The 23,508-nt window shown below is 35.6% G+C and overlaps 1 pseudogene; it reads right to left on the bottom strand.

Moving 5' to 3' along the window:
• Window positions 1-21,994: 21,994 nt before the first annotated feature.
• LOC110198210 (dnaJ homolog subfamily B member 6 pseudogene) lies at window positions 21,995-22,911 on the bottom strand (annotated as a pseudogene).
• Window positions 22,912-23,508: the final 597 nt, after the last annotated feature.

Genomic DNA, 23,508 nt, shown 5'->3' with positions numbered 1-23,508 from the left:
TCCTTTTCTGAAACTTTTTTTGTTTTGTTTTTACTTTCTATGGAATTATAACTCTCACCCTTATGGAGGAATTGATAAATTCAGAAAAATATATACTGAGAAGAAGATATTTTCTAGAATTGTAGACATTCTCAAAAAAAGATAGAGTACTATGGTCTTGCATTATGTCAGATATCATGAAAATTTTTAAAATTGTTCTAAGAGATAGAGTTATAATTTATTTTAATTGCTTGTGAACTCACTTTTTATAAACCCCACTGACCTATGATCAAGGTTAGACTTTGAAAAGCTGATTTTTCATCATAAAATACTCTTAACATCCAATGTGATAGAAGGTTTAAGATGAAGAATTAAATGTGTCAAAATTTTGTGAACTCAATGTCAAATTACATAAAATAAGTGATTGCAGCCAAAAGGGGGCACATTGCACATTGATTTTTCAAATGTTTTATTAAATCAATAATTTAATCATTTTGCTTAATTTCTTCAAGATATTCATTTTCCTTCCATTTTTGCCTCAGTAAATAGTCTTCCCAAATTGCTATCACACATATACAAGAATCACTATTAGATTACATACCTTCTGATAAAGAGACTCATTAATTCTTGTTTATCCTGTTCTTGCATTTTATTTTAATTTATGTATTAATTTATTTTGATTTATCAACAATCACTTCCATATGCTGTTGAGTTTAAAATTTTTCTCCCCATTCTTCCCTGCCACCCTCTCCAAGATGGCACACAATCTGATGTAGTCTACACATATACATTCCTATTAAACATTTTCACATTAGTGATGTTGTAAGTAAAAATTAGTGGTTCTTGTATTTTTTTTTTCAAAAAAGTAACTTTTTAGAGCCATCCCTGAAGCCTGTAGCAATTGGTAGGACTTGCTATATTTTCTGCTCCATTGCCACTGACTTCAAGAACCCTGGGTAATCATGCATTCTTCAGGCACTAAAATAGAACTATAATTGAAGCCATGGAAGCTCACTTTAAATTTTTTGATGTGATAAATACATTGAATATTATTCTGTTTCATAGAGTTTCTCTTTCCTTTGCCCTTTAGAGTCGGTGCTACCAGATTTTACATGTACTATTGTCATTAAAACACTCTAAGGACATATGAAAACCCACCAAAATCACGTATAAAGAGCAGAGTTAGTGAGTGATGTTGTTAGGGAAGATCATATTCTTTATTCTCCATAGGGATTTTTTAATAAATAATTTGACCACTGACGGGAGAAATAATCTTGAGGTATATGCTTTATGGAAGAAATAACAGATTTTTTGCTTAAAGAAATTATAACTTCCTTTGATATAGTCCTTAGCAGACAATGCCATTCCATTCATAAAGGAAAATAACATTTGTAGTTATAAAAATCTGAATACTACATATATCTTTTAGTAAAGGACCTAGCAACTACAAATTAGACATTGGTGTATTCAAGTCATAATTTAGATGGCCCTATATATAAGACAGGGAGTCTTTGGTTAAAAGGAAATAGAACTGTAGCTAATGAAAATAATTAAGGCTTGAGATATAAAGATTGGATTTGAAGTCATCTGCATAGAAATAATGAGTCTATAACATCTGTGAAGGATCTCACATAGCAAACACCAAGCTGCCAAGGAGAAAACCTTGCTAAACATTCATATTTTGGGGATAATAAGAGGAAGAAACTAGCTAAGATAAAAAAGTGATCAGAGAGTTATGAAAATGTTCAGGAGATTATGGTAGCATGGAAGCCAAAGGAAAGTGGAATTAATTTCAAGATGGAAAAGATATTCAATAAGTAATATAAGCTGCAAAGATGTCAAGAATGACCAAGAAAAGGCCACTGGGTATTCTCATTTTCTCATTCCAGGGAAACTCAAGATTACACTCTTTTTCCTGTCACTCACTAAAACCTAATACTTAGTCTCCTCACCATATTACAAACTCTAAATGTGTGCATGAATATATATATATATATATATATATATATATATATGTATATATATATACATATACACATACACACATACCACATCTGAAACTCTGAAGGATTCTACCAAATCATAATTGTATTTACCTGCCCTAAAATATAACTACACAGCCCACTCTAGTCATGTCCAATTATGACATTGATTTCATCAGTGTTACTTGTAATCCATACTTCATAAGAAATGTAAAACAGCTTAAGAATTTAGTTAATTTACCATCATTGAAATAATATCCATAGAAATTCAAATAGTTGGTCAAGGGATAAACAGCCAATGAATCTTCTGAACAATTGCTTTAATGTCAAAGGATTAAAAATGGAAAGGACTTTCTATGGCATCTGCTCTCTCATTTTACACTTCAGGAAACTGTAGACCAGAGATAGTAAATGACAATCAAAATCACACACTGTGGACAAGATCAATTTAATATAAATTTAATCCAGAAGAAAATAGGTATTGTATTTGCTAAAAGACTAGTATACTGAAAACAATGTTTAAGGGTTAAAAAAAATGCTTAAATTATATAGAACACTTAACATTTCTAGAATACCAGTCTTTATATAAATTTAAAGTGCTAAAAGGGATAGCAATTAGTCTAGAAAGGATGCAAACAAGAACCCATACAATATTTTAATGTATCTTATTAGTACGTTTTAGTTTTATATCATACATATGTACCTTTTCTATTCTCTCTTTATTTTCTAGAGAGTTTTCCCTTGTAATGAATATAAGAAAAGAAAATAGGAAGAAAAAAACAATAGGCATACTATTTCTTATGGGACAATAACATTCCAGTATTTTCATGTACCATAATTTGTTTTTCCATTGCCTAAATAATAGAAACTCATCTTGTGTCCAGTTCTTTGCTGCCACAATAAATGAACCTTTCTTTTTTTGTCAGTAAATTAGTTGTGGCATATACATAGTAGTAGAATCTCTGTATCGAAGGTTATAAACATTTTTGTCACTTTATTTGCATAATGCCAAATCGATTTTCACAATACTCAAACTAATTTAATGCTCCACCAAAAGTGATCAGAGAGCTATGAAAATGTTCAGGAGTACATTAGTGTTTCTATCTTTCCACAATTCCTCCGACATTGATTATTTCCAAATTTTCTCATCTTTGCTACTTCCCTGGATAGGAGATAAAACTGTATCTATCATCAATCTATTGATACACATATGTACACATAGGCATATACATATCTACATATACTTTTATGTATTGTGTTTGTGTGTGTATATGTTTACACCTAAATTTTGCATATTGTGCATATACACATGTGTATATGAGTGCATATGTATATTATGTTACTATATTCATATATGTACATAATTGGTTTTGTGTTGTGTACACTTCAAATAGTGGAATAAAACAGGTCCTTCAAGGGCAACATCCATAAAAATTCAACCAACAATATGTTAACTAAAAAAACCCATAAAATAGCTATCATGAACCTCTTTTTGTAGAAAGGGAAAGTTTATTTGACAGTAATGAAGCGAAAGACTATTTCCATTAGAAATTGTTCAATGAATCCCTACAGGCTACAACAATTTAGCGTCTACCCTATACAAAAAAAACATTGTCATGTAGTTGGAATTAGAACTAGAAACTCACTATCCTCTAAAAACCAAGAGAGAGGAAAAAAATTTCTTTCAATGCAAATAGAAATCAATTTTTTTTCACCTTGGTGAATTCAACAAATAAATTGTACTATAACATGACAAAAGTTATGGACAGAATCATCGCTCCAAACCTCCTGGACAAAAAATGATACATATAATTTAAGAATAACTCCTTTAATAAATGTTGCCATAGTGAATAATCATAATCTCAGAAATACATGTAATGAAAAGCTTTCAAAATGTAGGATACTATTACAAGAAATTCGATCCATATGGGAACAGTATGAGATACGTACAATCCCAGTCATCTTATTACTTGAGTCATCCTGATGATGCTCTCAGAGAATTTACAGAAGATGAGCTTAATTCCTAATACTCTTATTCAGTTATATCATCAATAACTTTATCTACCTGTGCAGTAGTCAACAGACCATTAAATCTAAAAGAAAAATAGTAGGAAAATAGCTTGTCCTTGGAGTATAACTCCATCAAAAAATATGAGAACAGCAAGATAAAAATTATAGTAATAAGAGTTGGCATTTGACTAGTGTTTTAAATTTTGCAAAATGCTTTATATTTCTTATCTCATTTACTTTCAGAACAGCCCTATTAAGTAGCTATCATGAGAAAACTGAAATGCAGATAAACAAATCAGTCATATAGCTATTAAGTTTTGGAGACAACACCTGAACTCAGGTCTTCCTGACTCCAACCCAACTCTCTATCCATGAATACAGATTCTTTGGAATAGTCAGACAACAATTACTTAGATTTATACCAAATGCTTTGGTGGCAAGAGCAAACATACTGTAATGGCCAGATAGTAGGTCTCAAAACTGAGAATACCTATGTTCAAATCCCATTACATAACTATCATCACTACACGACTTTGGACAAGTCATGTAATTGTAGTTATGCTTTCAGTGATTACCCAACTCTTTAAATTGTAGTAAATATGAGTGACCTGCTTTTGCCAGAGAAGTTTCCTATATGAATGAATTCACAAGTCCAGTTTTTATGTCTTATTTGGTGGCAAGTGGAATTTAAGGAAAGATTTAATCTGTTAGGTTTTGAGATGATCACAGATAAGAATTACTGCAGGGGGTTTGGAATATGGCCCATTGAATACCTTTAGTCTTGATGGGGGTAAACTATTTTGGCATTCCACAGATAAAGAAAGATTTGGAGTAAATTCAGCAAACTATAGAGAAATCTCTTTTCCCTTGCTGGTGGTAGGATTTGTATGGGATATAACTGTATATTACTGTCTGTGTATGAGAATGTAAGCTTGTGCATGTTTCCCTTGTGGGAGATGAACTATGAAGCAATCTGAGTGGAGCCAAGTTAACTTAGCAGACTGATGGCAGCTGGAAGGGCTGGTGTTGGCAGTTGGTCAATGACAGGGCTGGGGGGGCGAGGGGGGTCTACCTTTCAAAAGTGAAAAGAATCAGTTAGGTCAAGGTATACCTGGGGACAGGATGAGTCTGGATTGCTCCAGCAGTAGATAATGTCTGGCCATATGTCTGGGACAGATTGATAGGCTAGCTAAAATTGATGGGGAAGTGGGAGTGGAGAGGGTATTTAGCTATGAAACTTCAGCCAGACTTCAATGGCCAGCCCTGCTATCAGAAGAATATCGTTCTCTATATTTCTTCAATCCTGTACTTTGTAAGGATTAAAAAAATGCTTAATTTCAATTTAATAATGACCTTCATAAAAAATCCAGCCTTTTGTTCAAAGACATTAAAAAGAAAGAAATTAGGCAGTCAGGCTGGGGTGAGCACAGAGTGGATATCAGTGAAACCATATGCTACTAGCTTTGGGGTATCCAGAAGCAAAGGTATAAGTAAGAAGTAAATTACTCAGCAGAAGTAAAGTACAAAATAGAAAATGAACTAAAACAACCAAATTGGATTTTAGCCAGGGCAATCTTCATATCTGTCAACCATATCACTTCCTGAGAAAGGAGATTAAGATATTTGAATATTGTAAATATTTTGACAAAGAGTAAAGAAACTGAGATTATCTAATTGTATTTAATTATGACATTATGTGGGGGCAGCTAGGTTGCTCAGTGGATAGAGCTCTGCCCTTGGAGTCAGGAGGACCTGAGTTCAAATCTGACATCAGATACTTGATACTTACTAGCTGTGTGACCCTGGGAAAGTCACTTAACCTCGCCTGCCTCACCCCAAAATAATAATAACAACAATAATAATAATGACACTATATGGTGTAATATAGAGAAAGTGACCAAAAACAGGGAAGACCTGATACATCTCTGATACATACTGTTTTTGTGATCCTGGGCAGATTCTTTGATTTTTCACTTAACCTCTCAATACTTTAGAAAATGCTCTAGGATTATAAATTTCAAAGAAGATGCCAACCTGAATTGGTAGAGAGAGTTTCCTCAACTTGAACTATCATATATCTATGAAATCACAAGGCCAACCTCTTTACAGCAGTGTACTTCAACAGCAAGGAAGCTATGATAACTTCCAGGAAGTAGCTGTCTGGAACAATTTTCAGTGAAACACTGAACTAGTAAACTTACTTATGTTTCCTTTTTTTTACCCTAGGCTAACCAACTATAGCTGACCTCTTTATTTCTCTCTCTCTCTCTCTCTCTCTCTCTCTCTCTCTCTCTCTCTGTGTCTCTCTCTCTGTCTCTCTCTCTCTCTCTCTCTCTGTCTCTCTCTGTCTCTCTCTCTTTCTCCCTTTCTCTCTCTCTCTCTCTCTCTCTCTCTCTCTCTCTCTCTCTCTCTCTTCTCTTTCTTCTTTCTTTCTGCAAGGCAATTGGGGTTAAGTGATTTGCCTAGGGTTACACAGCTAATAAGTGTCAAATGTCTGAGGCCAGATTTAAACTCAGGTCCTCCTGACTCCAGAGCTCGTGCTCTATCCACTGTACTACCTAGCTGCCCATAACCCTCTTCTTATATATATATATATATATATATATATATATATATATATATATAATATATATATATATATATATGTTGACTTGTAATGGGGAATGGCACATGTATATATTCCCTCAGGTTGCCCAAATCAACTAAATCATCTCTCCACATGAAGCAGCTGTTCCCGGGAGAATTTCAATGACATGCAAGTGAAATATCTTGGAAAGACTGGAACATGTATGGGTAGTCATTTACCATTTAGTAATGAAGAGGATTTCTCACTGGCTTTGGAGGTATTCAGAGAAGTCAATCTTCTTTGGTTACTTCCTCTATGCCACTCTTCACTTCATCATCTTCAGTGGCTCTCTGATGGTTGGAGACTACACAGTGAGACTGGACTATGGTACACTATGGAGGATAAAATCTCCACTGTACTGAGGTCATACATCTCCTGAGAACCAGGATTTTGTGTCTTTCCTTCTCATTTGTTCTTTTCCATTGCAGGTGAAGGAAGTAGAGTCTCTGACATTGGTTCAGGAGGGAGAGTCACAGGAATCTGAGATTTGTAAGTCAGGCTACATTTAGCAGGCAGTGTCAATGATCCCTGAGGAACAAGGAGTGATCTTAAAGTCTGATCTTTGGAACTTCAGCCCATAGGAAAGAGGAATATGATGTCCATAGTATTAACTTAGACAAATGTTATATAGGAATTGAGCTAAGTTCTGAGCTGAATCTCTTTAAAAACTAAGGAGCAGTGATTCTGCTCCTAGAGATAATGAGGAAAAAATATTTGCACATTTGTTCTTATTGCATTTGTGATGAAAACAGCCGTTTGAAAAGGGGATACTAGACACTGGCCCCCTAAAAATTGAGAGAACCAAATTGTGGGGCAATTGAGCTGATGTCAGAGAAGAGGATACTTCCTGAGAAGCCTGAGGGGAAGATTTAAGAGAGAGAGAGAAAGAGAGAGAGGGATGCCACATAGGAGCCTACTAGACTTGTAAGGATCCTTACTACTTAGGGCATCAGTGCTATACCGGTCACCAAACTTCACTTGGCTTTCAATTTGCAAATTCCTGTGTCCCACTCCTGAAAAAGGTCACAGACTCCATTTCTTTCACCTACAATGGGAAAGAACAAATGCAAAGGCCAAAGACCCAAGTCTCATTGGGGGAAAGATGGCATCACAGATTTCCCCTTAAAACATAAACTCTCACTGGATTCCATCACACCACCAGAGTACAGCTGAAGCCAAAGAGAGGTAGTTGAAGGTAATTGACCTTTTTGAAGTCCTCTGATGAGTCATGAGAGACTCTTCAATTTATTGTATGTGTAGCCAATTGCTTCTAATTAGCAAGTGCCACACAGGTTCCAGTCTTTTTAAGATACATCCCTTATATATCATCACATTTGTCCAGGAAGTATGTCTCAAGTATATTCTATATGGAAGAGAAACATTTCAGGTTTTCTAGGTAAGCAAAAGGGGTCTGCATATGAACTAGACTCCCCCCCCCCCATTACAGGCTATTAAACATACATGGGGGTGAGAGAAAATAACTAAGTTAATTTGATAGTTTTGCTGGAAATCAGATGTGAATTTGCAAAATAGCTTCAATTAGAAATCATACATTACAGCAAGAAAGGATCATACATATGCATGCATATGTATATATGTGCATGTGTATTTGTATATTCAAATGTATATTCAATATTATATACATATATATACATATATATATATATATCTATATATATATATATCTATATATATATATATATCTAATTGTATGTAATTGAATATACCTCTCCCCAAAATGAACTGAGATCCTGAGAGATAGTTATTTTCTTATGCCCTCCCTCCTCCCAACCATGTAGATTAGCTTCAGAGCTAGATACCAAACCCATACCTGGGAGGCTCAGCCCTCTTTCTTCTAATGCTTAGTTTCCTTGGCTTCCTTCAAAACTCACTTAAATAGCATCTTCTCCAGGAATTCTTTTCCAGTTTAGTCTAGCTACTAATGGCTTTCCCTTTCAGACTAACTTCCATTTATTCAGTGTGCATTCTGTATGTGGGGCAGCTCAGCCCAGGGGATAGAGTACTAGACCTGAAGTCGGTAAGATACCTTCATAACTTCAAATATGGCCTTGACCCTGGATAAATCAGTAACCCTGTTTTCCTCATCTGTAAACTGAGGGGGAGAAGGAAGTGGTAAACTGCACCAATTTCTTTGCCGAGAAAATACTAAATGGGATCACAAAGAGTCAGACATGACTGACCCCTGAAATTCATTCTGTATGTACCAGTTATTGATTTGCCTTTATTAGAATATAATCTCTTTGGCAGGAAGGCCCAGTGCATAGCACAGTGTCTGACAAATAAATGCTTAATAAATGCTTGTTAACTGGCTGATTGAAGTCTTCACACCATAAATCCAATTTACTGTTTGTTGCCCCACAATGTGTCTTTGTATGCCACAGTGACTGATCCCATCTGAGAAAGGACTACTGGAGTAAAGGGGAAAGCATGGAAGGCCTTATTAATCGAAGGTGATAAGTCATGTTTATATTAATTCTCTGCTGCTTTGGCACAAATCAAAGGACTTTTGATCACAGTCTGATTCTGTTTTGACACCTCAGGTCAACTGATGCTACTCTATGCCCCCACTCTACACTTCATCACTCTTGGTGACCTTGTTGAATCTTTGCAGCTTGATCCTGACCTACTAATCACATAGAGGGAACAAAGGAGATATCTAGTGTTTATGTCCAGAATGAAAAGTTTTGTTTCAAAAATGTTCCCCTTTTTGCCAGGCTATTTGCTCGTTGTCAGATTCCCAAGAAATTGATTATTTCCCACTCATACCATATTTCCAGTTATGAAATTTTTAAGAACCCTCTTTTTTTGGGGGAGGGGAGTTATGCAATGGGGTTAAATAACTTGCCCAGGGTCACACAGCTAGTAAGTGTTATGTGTCTGAGGTTGAATTTGAACTCAGGTCCTCTTGAATCCAGGGCTCGTGCTCTATCCACTGCGCCACCTAGCTGCCCCAAGAAACTTCTTTAGACATTGCACAATGTGTGATCCAAAAAGTAATCTCTGTCCTCAAGGAAAGCTCATCAAATCTCTGTTGAACCTTGTTTAATACTTAAGAGAAACAACATATAAACAAATTTAGGTAATGAGTCACATGACCATGTATGGTTAAGTATCCTCAGAGTATATCAGAATGTAAATACTCATAAGAAATAGCAATCACAATTAGAAGAGGGATAGCATCTTTCACGAAATATGTAGGGCTGAAACCTATGCCTTCATGGAAGGGTAGAATAAGTTTGGTAACAAAAAAGGGGGCAGAGCATTCCAGGAAGAAAGAATACCATGTCTGACATTGTAAAAGGAATGTTTAGATAATGATACTAAGAGCTCATATTGAAAAATAAGACAAAACAAAACAAAACAAAAGCTATAGAGACTACCTCACAGGATTGTTATCACACGTAAAGGAGATCATATGTGTAAAGTGCTTTGCAAACTTAAAGTTAACTAATGACAAGTATTATTTTTATTACATGGCATTTTAAAGTTTACAAAATGCTTTCCACACAAAAATCCTGTAGTTAGGTATTGCAGGTATTATCATTCCTTTGCAGAGGTGAGGAAAACAAGGCTCAGGAGAGTTTATATTTGGATTGAAGTCACATACATTGTATGTGTTTTATTTAAGATTTAAATCCAGGTCTTTTTGAAACATGTCTATTTTCCTGCCTATCCATCACACTATACTGCCTCTACATTCTAATTAGATATGACATAAAATGTGTATTACATCCAGATCATGGAGGGCCTTGAATGAAAGCTTGGGGAGTTGGATTTTATCTTTCAGACTGTGATGAGAGCCACTGAAGAATTATTTATCACATCCCAGAGGCATAGGAATAAGGGGATGACCATTTTGAAACAATATTTTACAAAGATTAATGTGGCAGTGGTATACAGAATGGATCAGAGATTTGAGAAAATGGAGGCAAAGGGATATTTTAGATATTAAAAGCATGGAGCAATGAATACTTAAAAAACAACATTAGTGCTGAAAACAGAAAGAGATAGACATCAGATATAGTAGCAAAATAAATTTTAAAATCCCTGTTAGTTCATTGGATGTGATAGGCAGTCAAGAGAAAAAGAAGAGTCAAAAAATGATTGTGATGTTCCACAAACACAGATTGGATATATATAATGGACATATGACAGATATGGGTAAATCAAGTAGGGGAGCAAGTTGTGGAAGGGAAGGTGATGAGTTGGACTTCAGATGCTGAATTTGAAGTGCTGATTGTACAGGACACCAAAGTGTACTTTTTGAATCACCAATTGGGATGTGTGATGAACTCAGGTCAAGACTATAAATTTAATTAGGCAAGAAATGTAATGCTTGTCATCAAATTCTCCAGAGAATGTCACCTTGACATTAATGGGATGAGGCTAAAGGGAAATTATGAGAAGACCAATTGTCATTGAATAGACCAAGCAATCATAAATCATTGTTGGTTTTATTCAAAGTGAAGGAAGAAAAAGGTATTTGACTTCTCCATGAATAAATCTTGATTTCTAAGGTGCCTTCCATGATTCTACTTTCTCAATTATTTCAGCTGTTTTGGGTAATACAGGAAGTCTACCTCAGAAATTATGGAAGAGAAGATTATTTCTGTAAATAATAATTGCTGTATATTTTCACTTTTCATAATATCCATTGAATATCCGTAACATCTATCGAGTTAGCTTAATTTGACAGTAAGGTACAGAAATTTACCACAAGCTGTATATCTGCTCCTAAAATTCAGTAAACTACTTCCAGTATTATCTCCATGTATTTTGATAAAGTTGTGCATAGAGAGTCATTGCATGAGTAAAATGAGCAAAAGCCTTAGGTATAGAATATGAGAATAGCATATTTGTCCCCTTGATTAAAACTAACTCTAAGTTAAATATAGTGCTATGTATTTATGACTGGATTACATTGTTTCCCTTATTGGGATTGTTTTTTGAATACACATTTTTAAATGCTCTAGAAAATTGTATTGATGTGAAATTTGGGGCATGTATCTAAGCATGTAATAAATCATGGGTTCTAATTTCTTCTTGAAAACAAGTGTCAGCAACTCTTAGTAGAAACAGAGTGGAGAAGATATATAAATTGTCAGGCAGGGTGATCAGGCTCAATTTATACTGTGAATGCTCAACCAATTTAACATTAGGAAAACTATGAATATAGCAATCTACAACAATAACAAAAATGAATATAGTATCAATAAGTACAGAAAAAGCTTTTAACAAAAAATAACATTAAAAAAACCTGGAAATGAAAATATGTGATGATTGGTTGAAGAATGGCTGAACTAATAAAGAATTTTGGTATATAAATATAATGTCAATTTATTATGATCTAAGAAATGATGAATATAATAGATTCAGAGAAATCCTGGGAAACTTCAATGAAGTGATACATAGTGAAGTGAGAGTAATTTATGCAATAACAACAATAATAACTTGAGGGGAAACAGCTCTTTAAAACCTAAGAATTCTTTTCAAAATAACAAACACAATAATGACTTCAAAAGACCGATAAACATAGTTCCCATCTCATGACAGAGAAATAAAGAATTAGATGCATGTATATATGCATCATTTTTGTTATGTCAATAAATAAACATTTGTTAAGCATCACCTATACACCCAGCACTGTGCTAAGTGCTAGGGATTCAAAAAGAGGCAAATGTAGTCTCAGATCTCAAGGAGTTTATAATCTAATGTGGAAGACAACATGCAAACAAATAAATAGAAAGCAAACTATAAACAGGATCAATAGAAAATAAAAAACAGAAGGAATTAATAGGGTTTGAGGAAGGGTTGCAGGAAACTTGGAGATTAGTCAAGTTAAAGGATGACAGGAAGGTCAGGAGGTCAAGCAGATGATGGAGAACTTACAAGGCATGGGGAACAGCAAGAGAATTTCACCTCTAATTAGTTACTGTCCTTCATTCTTGAAAAGGACCAAAATTACATCACTATGCCAGAGTAAAGGTACAATGTGTCTAACTGTGACTGATAAGACTAACATGAGCCCAGATTGCTGTACCACAGGTCAGGCACAAATAGTCCATATGAACATTTGGAGAGGACATGTCTCTAAATTTTCACGTCTCATATTTCTTTTGAAACACTGCAATTCTGCTTTGCTCAAAGAGAATAGTGCTCATAGAGAATTGATGCAAGTGTGCTATGCTAGGTGGTCCTTTGCCACTGTCTATCATATCTCATAATCAATTCCAAGGTTCTTCAGAGATACTTTCATGGTGTCCTTGTAACACTTTTTCTGACCTTTCTGTGAGTACTTGCCTTGGGTGGGCTCTCCATAAAATGATCTTTTAGGGAAACATATATTTTGTATTTGAATGTGGTCACCCCATCTGAGTTATGCTCTCTGCAATAGGGTTTGAATGCTTGAAAGTTCAGCTCAAGAAGGGACCTCATTTCTTTGTACCTAATCTTGCCAGGTGATCTTCAGAATCTTCTTAAGTCAATTCAAGTGGAAGAGATTCGGTTTCCTGGGATGACACTGGTAGACTAACAAGGTTTCATAGCCATATAACAATGAGGTCAGCACAATGGTTCTGTAGACCTTCAGTTTGGTAGGTAGCCTAATATCTCTTCTCTTCCATACTTTCCTTCAGAAACAATGAGCTAGCTCTAGCAATACATATTTCAGCCTCATCATCTATGTGTACATCCCTGGAAAGTATACTCCCAAGTAAGTGAACTTATCCATAGCATTTAAATTTTCTCCATTGGCTGTAGCCAATGGTTCCATGTATGGTGCTGGCTGTTGGAGAACCTCTGTTTCCTTTGTGTTAATTGTTAAGCCAAAATTAGCACGATCAGCAGAGATTTGATTCCTACTTGGTTGCATCTCAGCTTCAGAGGCTACATTGAGTATATAATCATTTGCAAACAAAAAGTTACATATGAACTCTCCTTTCACTTCAGTCTTGGCTTGATGCCTTTTCAAAGTTAAATACTTCACCATAGGTGCACTGGCTGTCTTTGATACTGTTTGCATCCTTGTTGAAGAAACTGATAATATCATTGAAAACATCATGTTGAAAAGCATGAGAGCAGGTACACAACTCTGCTTTACTCCATTGGTGACTGGAAAAGTGTGAAAGCATTGTCCATTATCCAGAACCTTTGGAAGCATTGCCATGGTAAAACTGACATACAATATTGATGAATTTCTCCAGGCAACCAAATTCTGCCATGATTTTCTACAAGCCCTCACAACTGGTCAGATCTAGGTATGTTATGTACAGATCTCTGTTCTGTTCCTGATATTTCTCCAGGAGTTGTTGGGCAGCAAATACCATTTCAACCATTACTCGGCCCTTTCTGAAGCCACATTGGCTCTCTGGTGGATGACCATCTTTCAGGAGAATCATTAGCTTATTAATGATGAATCTGGCAAGTGTCTTGCCAACAATTATTAAGAGAGAAATCTCCCTGTGATTGTAACAGGACAACTTATTGTCTTTTGTGACTGAGCAAACTAGTCTTACAGGAACAATTCTAAATCTAATTATTTTGTCCCTACCTAGGAAGTCCAAAAGTCCTTTACATTTACATTTTTGTCTACCCATTATATTTTCCCAGTAGAATGTAAGTTGCTTGAGTGCAAACACTGTTTTCTTTTGGTATTTATATCAAAGTGTCCAGCACAGTGTCTTTTATAAAGGAGACATTTTTTACTTTGAATTTTTAAAAATTTTGCTTATAGTAGTATGCTTCATTTTCTCAAATAATAATGATGCTGGTTTTTTTTTCCCCATGGATTGAAGTCTCTTGTTAAATCCAGCTGCTTACTTGTATAGACATCATATCAAAAACTTAGTAGTTTTATAAAATCAATGTATCATATCTCCTTGTCATGAAAACCAGAGACATATTGCTTAGGCTAATCTAAGAGAGGCAATAGCTATAAGACACTTAGAACCTTGATAACAGGGTTCCTCTGATCTCTGGATAACATTAAACCTTTTTTGAAAATAAACCTCTCAGAACCATACTTTACTACCTTGTGAAATAATTCATTTACTATTTACTTTTCCTGTGGGAACACTCTCAGCCCAAAGAAACCATTAATATTTCCCAGGGTTTGGGCCAAGTGTTAAAGATGAATAGCATAGGGTAATAAAGATATAAGCATCAAAAAAGGACCTTGAATTAGACTCCAGTGCAACTTCTGCCATGAGATGTCCATTCAGAACAAATGAGTATCTGCAAAGGGGATTAACTCAGCACAACCTTGGGCAGAGGATAACACCAAATTCTAACGAATGGTGTTGGAATGAAGAAGAAACCCCACACAGTTGCTTCTCAGTTTCCTCTTTTGTGTAATGGGTTTTATGGTAGACTACTTTGACTGTTTTACAGATATTTGTGTTGTTTTCTCCACAATCAGGATAGATTTTGACAGTTTCTAAATTAAACTAAATAACTAGGATTTCAGGAATATTATTTTTCTGGATTACACATGTGTGTTTGTATTTGTGCACATATCTACACACATGCACATGAATATGTAAATCAACACACATGAATATGCATATTTGTATTTATGCAAACTTGTGTGTATATATACATGCATTATACATGTATTATACAACACATTGTATCATGTATTATAGTGTCTTCTAAAATGTATACATGTGAACATATATATATATATGTATATACACACACACATACACACACACATACACACATATACATACATATATTTTCCAAGGATACTAGGTTAGGTGTCAATAACAAATATACAAAATCAGAATGTCAATAAAACATTTTTATACATGGAAGAAAAATAACTGCAAAAGGAATCACACAGACAGCTAAATAGAGTAGTTATCTAGTTTGTAATTTGGACTAGAAGGCAGGTAGGTAGTTCAGTACATTGAGTGCTAGGTCTAGAATCAGGAAGATCTTTGTTCAAATCCATCCCTAGACACTGAATAGCTGTACCACCCTAGGCTAGTAATTTATCCTCCATCTGCCTTGATTTCCTCAACCATGAAATGGACAGCGAGGTGGCACAGTGAATAACATGCCAGGTCTCAAGTCAGGAAGACACATCTTCCTGATTTCAAATCTGGCCTCAGACATTTACTAGCCCTGTGATTTTAGGTAAGTTACTTAAGCTTGTTTGACTCAGTTTCCCCACCTGTAAAATCTGGATAGGGAAATGGCAAACCATGCTAGTATCTTTACCAAGAAAAACCCAAATGGGGACATGAAGGATTGGATACTACCGAAATAATTAAACAACAAGACAACAACAAAAGCAATGGGGATAATAAAAGCACTCTGAGTTGTTATGAGGATCAAAGCTTAGCATCGTACCTTGCACACAGTAGGCACATAATAAATTCTCCTTTCCTGCCTTTCTTCCTTGGATTCAGGAAGATATGAGAGAGATTACTGCCTCAGACACTTAACAACTGTGATCCAGGGCAAGTCCCTTCAATTTAAATAAAAAGCCTCTTTTTCCTTATTTGTTAAATAATGATACTAATAGCACCTACTTCCCAGGGCTGTTGTGAGGATCAAATGAGGGAAAACATCAAGCATTTTGTAGAACTTAAAGGAAAATTTAAATATATTATATACAAACACATATAATTTTAAGAAAAACTTCAGTTTCTCATGTATCCCTCTTTCATGATTTCATACATTAAATATGTGTGCTGTTAATGATTGTTAAGTACAAAATGAAAAGAATACTTAATTTAAATAAAAACGAGTGATGTGGAGTGCCAGGCTGTGTTGTCTGCTTCAGGAGTTGAGTACTAGTAGGAGGTCTCTGACAAACAACAAGGGGGGACAGAGAAAAATAATCTTCCAGAAAAGTAAACTCTTCCCACTTCTCCTGCCTAGAAAAACAGATATGAATCAAAGTTGAACAGCATCTATATGAAAGCTGCTTCTTTTAATGCCTGAAGGCAGGTAGGTGTGTGAATTCTAAATTTTCCAAATGTTTTTTCAGTAATAAAGTAAGATTATTCATATGCAACTATCAACTGCTGGACAAAAAATAGTATCATCTTCAAAGACCATTCACTAAGAAGGTATAAAGGGCAGGAAAACTCTCTCATCTGGGTTGTGAACATCACTCTCTTAGACCCTTGAATAACCTGATGATATGTAAAGAAAGGAAACTGGTGTATAGATGAGTCAGATGTGACATATACAGACCCATTCACTTTTATGCATAGTATTTATTATCTATTTGCTGATTTACCTGGAGCTAAGGCTAGGGAAGTTAGAAGTTGCTGTTTTTTTCCCCCCTTAAGTTTTAAAGATAAGGCAGCAGACAGTCCACTGGCTGAAAACTTAGGTTTTCACCTTTTCTCCCCCATTTTTCCTAGCAACAAATTGATTTAGCACCAATCACAGCATCCCACATTCCCTGACTACTGCAGTTTACTAGTATCAGTGCTAAGTTTATTTCTTTCCTCCCCTAGATTTCCAAGTAATAATTATATCATGGCATTCCTCTGAGGGTTTTGTGTCATCCTTTGAAACCACTCTAAAAATAGCCAAAGCAAACATAAGATCTCTTTTATCTCTCACAAGACATTTGATGCTATAGCATCAACAGTTTGAATGAAAGGAACAAATAACACTAAAAGCCATTAACTTTCTCTTTTCCAAATTCATCTTTCTCATTAGATTTGAAAAATGTGTCGGAGCCCAGCAGCTGATGGCAGTTGACTAGATAAAACTTCACTGAGGTAGTACAAACAAGGAAAGGTGAGACAAATTGCAATGATAAGGTATGTCAGCAGAGGGCTGATGTTGCAAGAATATGATTTCTTTGTATCTATATCCATTCATTAAATAAGGTTATGTCAGCAAAGTTGGCAGAGAGAGATGAAGTCTCCAATCTGCCCAACCTTCTAAAAATAGTTATGTTACACTGGTTCTGTGAAGCTTCATTTTTTTGCTATGCCTCAGTACTCATGCTTCCATTTTCTTTGTATTTATTTAAGAAAGTTTTAATTATCCCTTACAACATATTTAGTGTAAGCCTGAAAATCTTTCATTAATCTTCCATGGCTATTCTTTATATCATGACGAGGAAGTGATGTTACTAGTTAAAAATATGCCTATTTTCATTTTTATTTTTAAAAGAAAATTATTACCTAAAAGAAAAATAAATCACAATTTAAAATAGAATTCCTTGTTTTTATCTTGAACTACACATAAATATATAGCTTCAAAATATATTAGTAATATCCCAGACCTCAGAGTAGAAATAATAAATTCATCATTATCTGTATTATTAGAAAATAATGTTTGTAATGTTTGTACGGATGTATGAAAATACTATAATTCACCTATTAGGCATAGGAGGTCATGGGTCAGTGGTTGGGTGGGTTTCAGGTAAGCAGTTAGGGGAAGGAAGAGTGTTGCATGCTGCACAATGGGTCTGTTTTTTGGCTGCTGCATCTTTGGGTCTGGGACTGAGAAGGCTATAGCCACCATGAGGGAAGAAACACTGTTGTTGGAAGAAAGCTTTTAGATTATGATTCTTGATATTAATGGGAAAAGGGTAGATGACTTTCAGAATCTAAGTCTTTGGTCCTTCCTCTTCAAATACTTTTCTATTTTGTTTTTGGATGTACTGCACTACATTTTTTCTTTCCTAATTATTCTCGAGCATGAGTGTAGTATCTTCTTCAAAGAATACTTAAAATTATAAAATAGCAATTATGTGAAATTGCCTGTATTACCATACTTTGTTTTGGCCTCCATGCAAGCTCTATCATTGTTAGGACATCACTAACAAAAGAATAAAATGATTGTCTTGCTACATTGAAGGCCTATTTGAAGTTGGAAAAATATACGTGCAACAGTTAGGTGTTAGGTGTTCTTCTAGTTTGAGGGGAAAGGAGTCAGAGTAATCCTGAGATGATTGACACCCCTTGACAAAAAGTGAGTGGCCCTAAGACAATGGGAAAAAAGGCTTCCAGAGTAGAAAATAGTGCTGGTCAAAATTTGAGAAGGAAAGAAGTAAAGTCAGGGTAGTGACTTAAGAAAATATTTAGAGATAGAGGAATAGAGGTCTAGATAACGTCAAACAATAGATATAGTAGAAATACAAAATAGGGAGAAATGGAAAGGTAAGAGGTTAAGGTCAGTTAGAGGAATGCCAGAGTTTTTAAATGGGAAAACAGAGAACCTCCAGTTTCTCCATCTGTACATTTAACTGAGGTGGTGAGAAACAGCAAGTCATGGGATTTAAGGAGCCTGAATTATTGAGATTTTAGGAAATCTGAGGGTGCATCAACATGGATGTCAATACTATTACTATGCAAATATAAACACAAAGTTTTGCGTGTAAGAAATAGACAATGGCAGGAAAAATTCCCAACCTCTCTGTTCCCCCCACTCCTCTTACCTCAATTCCTGACATTTCTAGGAGAACCAAAAAAAAAATATCTAGGAAAGACTGAAAAATCACAAGAACATAAATCATTTTTTTTCCTTTGCTTTCCAAACTGGTAAGCACTAGCAACCAGGTTTTTAGCCAACATCATTATCCTTGGGTCATCAGCATACCTCAAGCACAAGTCAAGGGTCAACCATTCCATGCCCTTCATCCTACCAGTAACCCTCCTCCCATATGTCATGTGGGGTGGGAATAAGTGGGATAAATTATTTTAACAACTTTCATATAAAGCACTGATTCCTTAGAGTTTTTTTTAATTGAAGTTGCATAAAGAAAGCAAAGGAATAAAACACATCACATGTGAACACAGTACATTATAATATCTGAAAAGAAGACAGAATCTGTCATTTATGTGCTTAGGAAACACATAAATGACAAACTTACTTCCAGCTATCCGAGTAGGCCTATTCTTTGCATTTTATAATCTGAGTCAATTTTCTTAATCACCAAAAAGTTAAATGACTCACCCAACTAATAGAACCAGCAAATGTCAGAAACAGGATTTGGCCTTGAAGTCTATCTGGCTTCAAGGCTAGTTCTCTATTGACAGCTCCATATTGCTTCTCTCTCTGGTGTCTAGATATCATTGAAATTAAAATGAATTCTCAAAATTGGAAGGGAAAAAAGAAAAGTATCCTTATTTAGTCAGCACACTTTATGCAGTGGCTAAGAACTCTTTTATTTATTTGTAGCTTTAGGAGTTCATTACCTTTGGAAGAATGAAAAAGAATAACTCCTATGCAAAAATTGCTGAACTTGAGCCTATCTTCCAAATTGATACTTAAAATTCTCTTGGGGGTTTTTGTGTACAGGCAGGTGGAAGGTTGAGAGAAGATTCACAAGTAAGAGTTCTTTCTTTCCTTTTTTTTTCTCCAAAAAGTGATTTAAGCTAGTTAGGATGCTTTGTGCCTGGCCTAGTTAGCAACTTTTCGCTGAGGTGGCATTCCTTAGAGTGCTCACTCGTGCTCATAGACGCTTTTATATTTATTCCCCAGGTCTTCATCATTGAACTTTACATGTTTTCCTGCTGTAACTCCTCTGGGACAACCTGGCCTCCTTTGCAAACTAGGCTGCTACTGAAAGAGAGAGTAAGTAGCCACCTGCTCTCTGAGAACTTACTCTCTGAGCTTTCATAAAAACAGCTATGGGGCTCACGTAGCAATAAAACACCCTGCAATCATGGAGGGATAGATTTCTTATATGCTTTCCATTTCACTAGCAGAATCTGACTATGCTGGAAAGAGATCCTTTGGCTTTGCTCTTTTTTGGCAATACTAGGAAAGTGTTGGGTGTCCAAGTAGGGTTAAACAGTCTTCCATATTGGCCCAGATACGTCAAACTCTCAGTTTTATTCAAACATCCAGTAAGCAATTATTAACTATTTTGAACCAAGCACTGGGCTAAAACTGGGGATGCAAAGACAATTATTTGACCAGTTAACAAATATTTTTAAATGGCTACATTGTGCTGGACAACACAAAGAAAGAAATGAAATCGTCCCTGCCTTCAAAGAATTTATATTCAAGAAGAGCTGAAGAAAAATATTCATAAATAAATATGTACAGAATATATACATAAGAAATACACGGTAATTTGGAGTCTAAGGACACTAGTAACTATGAGTGGGTCAGAAAAGTCTTTTTGCAGAAAGATGTTCTTAAGGTAAGTCTTAGAGGAAACCAGGGATTCTAGGAAGTATTGGTGATAAGGGAGAGCAGTGTGAAAATAAAGAATGATCAGTTCAACGGAATACTGAGGTGAGGTAGAACTTCTTTTTTGAATAAAGATAAGGTCAGTTTGGGCAGCTAGGTGGTACAGTGGATAGAGCACCAGCCCTAGAGTTAGGAATACTTGAGTTCAAATCCAGCCTCAGACACTTAATAGCTATGTAACCCTGGGCAAGTCAATTAACCCTATTTGCCTCAGCTTTATCATCTGTAAAATGAGCTGGAAGAGGAAATGCAACCACTTTAGAATCTTTGGCAAAATTCCAAAATGGGGTCATGAAGAGTTCAACCATGACTGAAACAACTGAACAATAAGGTCAGTATACATAAATTGCACTGTGTGTGGAGATGTGTTATAAATGTGTCATAAAGCTAGAAACATCATTTGGGACCATATTTTGAAGGGGTTTGCTTTCTAGACAGAGGGATTTTTTTTTTTCCTTCTAGAGGCAATAGAGAGCTACCAAGCTTCTTTGAACAGGGGCTTAAGTCAGACCTTCCATTTATGAATAAATCTTTGACATCTGTGTGGAAGATGGACTGTATTCTACCAAAGGAGTCAAATGAATATACATTTACAAAATATATAATAAAATGAGTGTATGATAATGTTGGGAGGGAGGACACTAGAAACTGGGGTCAGGGGGTCAGGAACGGTTTCTTTTTTTTCTTTTTTTTTTGAAAGAATGCACCACAAACATTAGCATTTATTCATTTTCTTTTTTTTCTTTTCTTTTTTTATTTAGCAAATGACAAAGACCCAGTTTACCAGATTTACTTTTTTTTTTTTGCCTAGGCTTAACATTACATGTTTAAACAATTGTCAAAACTTACTAAGTTTTGCATCATTCAACTAGAAAATATCCTTAATTTATTCCAAACCAGAAATTATTAACGTATTAATACCTTTCACTACTAAGTACTTAAAAAAATTGAAATTAAAAAAAAAAGATTCATCCTGGAAATGTTAACTTCACAGCAGACTTAAACTACTATTTGGCTCACATTTCAAACAAAATGGAAAAGCAAGATTCATGCTGGTGTTAGTATACATTTTGCCCTAGCACTACTAAAGGATCACTGTTCACCTTGGATTTATTTTAATAAAAAGCAAAGTGCATACAGAAATTTACAACAATTTTAAAGACAAAAAAAATGGTCCTATCAATGTGGTCTCAACAATAAGCTCAAAGTCTATGACAAGTAGGTGCTTCGATGAGCCATTTATAAATACTTTAGATTAGGTACAATTATACTGAAAGAGTTCTTTTGAAATCTTCAAAAAAAATGTTCCTGTTAATCCTCAAATGGCGCTTGTAATAGCTTAATATTTCTGTTAAATGTGTGCGTTGAATTACTTGTTATCCAAGAGTAGCAGCTGCTCCTTACCATTTATTGTTAAGGACTTTAACTGGCCATCTTCTTCAACTTCTACTCTTTCTTGAGCATTCTCAACAATTCTCTTTGTAGTAATCGTCCTGCCAATTACTATTTTATTTGTAGTTGATACGGATCTGAAGTTACCCATCCCACTAACACCAAATGATGTAGAAGAGAACGAAGTAAGGCCTCCATGCCTCACTGAACCAAATGAAGTAAATCCTGTATCAAATGAAGAAAGTCCACTTCCAAAACCTGGAAATCCACCAAAGACAGAGAAAAAGGGTCCTGTACCTCTGCTTCTGTTTCCACGAGATCCTCTTCGATTTCCAAAAAAGTCCTCAAATGGATCAAAGAAGTCAAATGAAAATGGGTCCCTTCCAGCAAAAAATCGCCTGAAGATATCATCTGGGTTCTGGAATGTGAATCCATATTCAAATGGATTATCAAAATGACTTCCACCTCCTCCACCTCCACCATTTAATCCTTCTTTTCCATATTTGTCATAGATGTCCCGTTTTTTGGCATCTGATAACACCTCATATGCCTCAGCTACTTGTTTGATTCTCCTTTCTGCTTCTTTTTTATTTTTCAGGATTTTTATCCGGGTGCCACTTAAGTGCCAATTTACAATACGCCTTTTTAATATCTTCTGGCGAGGCGTGTCTCTGCACACCTAGAACTTCGTAGTAATCCACCATGTTTTAATAGTTTGTTGGAACAAATCCCGAAGGGGTTTGACAGCTGGCAGCGGGGAGGAGGAGGGGTGGGGCGGCGAGTCCCGCGGTCTCCTCTAGGCTCCGGCGCGGCTGGTGGTGACGGCGGCGGCGGCGGCGGCGGCCCGGTCAGGAACGGTTTCAAGTAGAAGGCGCAAGTGAGGAAGGAATACAATCCAAGTCTGGAGGACAGCAACCACAAAGGAACAAAGAAAGAAGATGGAATGCTACATGTAAGGAGCAACATGTGTGATAGTTTGGGGAAAATGAAGAATCTGTGAAGGCGAGAAGTGCGTGATAACCCTAACAAGGGATGTAGCCAGGTTGTGAAGGGACTCGTATGCTAAGTAAAAGAGTTCGTATTTTGATTCCGGGCAAAGATTCTTAAACTTTTTTGCATCATGGACCCCTTTGGCAGTCTGTGGAAGCCTATGACTCCATCTTAGAATATTATTTTTAAATCTATAAAATAAAATACACAGGAAATAAATTCCATTGAAATACACTAATCAAAATATTTGGGATAAATGAGTTTTTAGTGAAGAATCCCTACTCTCAAGGCAATAGGCAGAAATGAGTTTCTTGAGGACAATGACGCAGC

Source organism: Phascolarctos cinereus, unplaced genomic scaffold (assembly GCF_003287225.1).
Source record: "Phascolarctos cinereus isolate Bilbo 61053 unplaced genomic scaffold, phaCin_HiC Scaffold_7;HRSCAF=346, whole genome shotgun sequence".
In the NCBI taxonomy this organism is placed as follows: domain Eukaryota; kingdom Metazoa; phylum Chordata; class Mammalia; order Diprotodontia; family Phascolarctidae; genus Phascolarctos; species Phascolarctos cinereus.
Note: the sequence above shows the minus strand (reverse complement) of the source record. Positions and strands in the feature narration are given on the sequence as shown.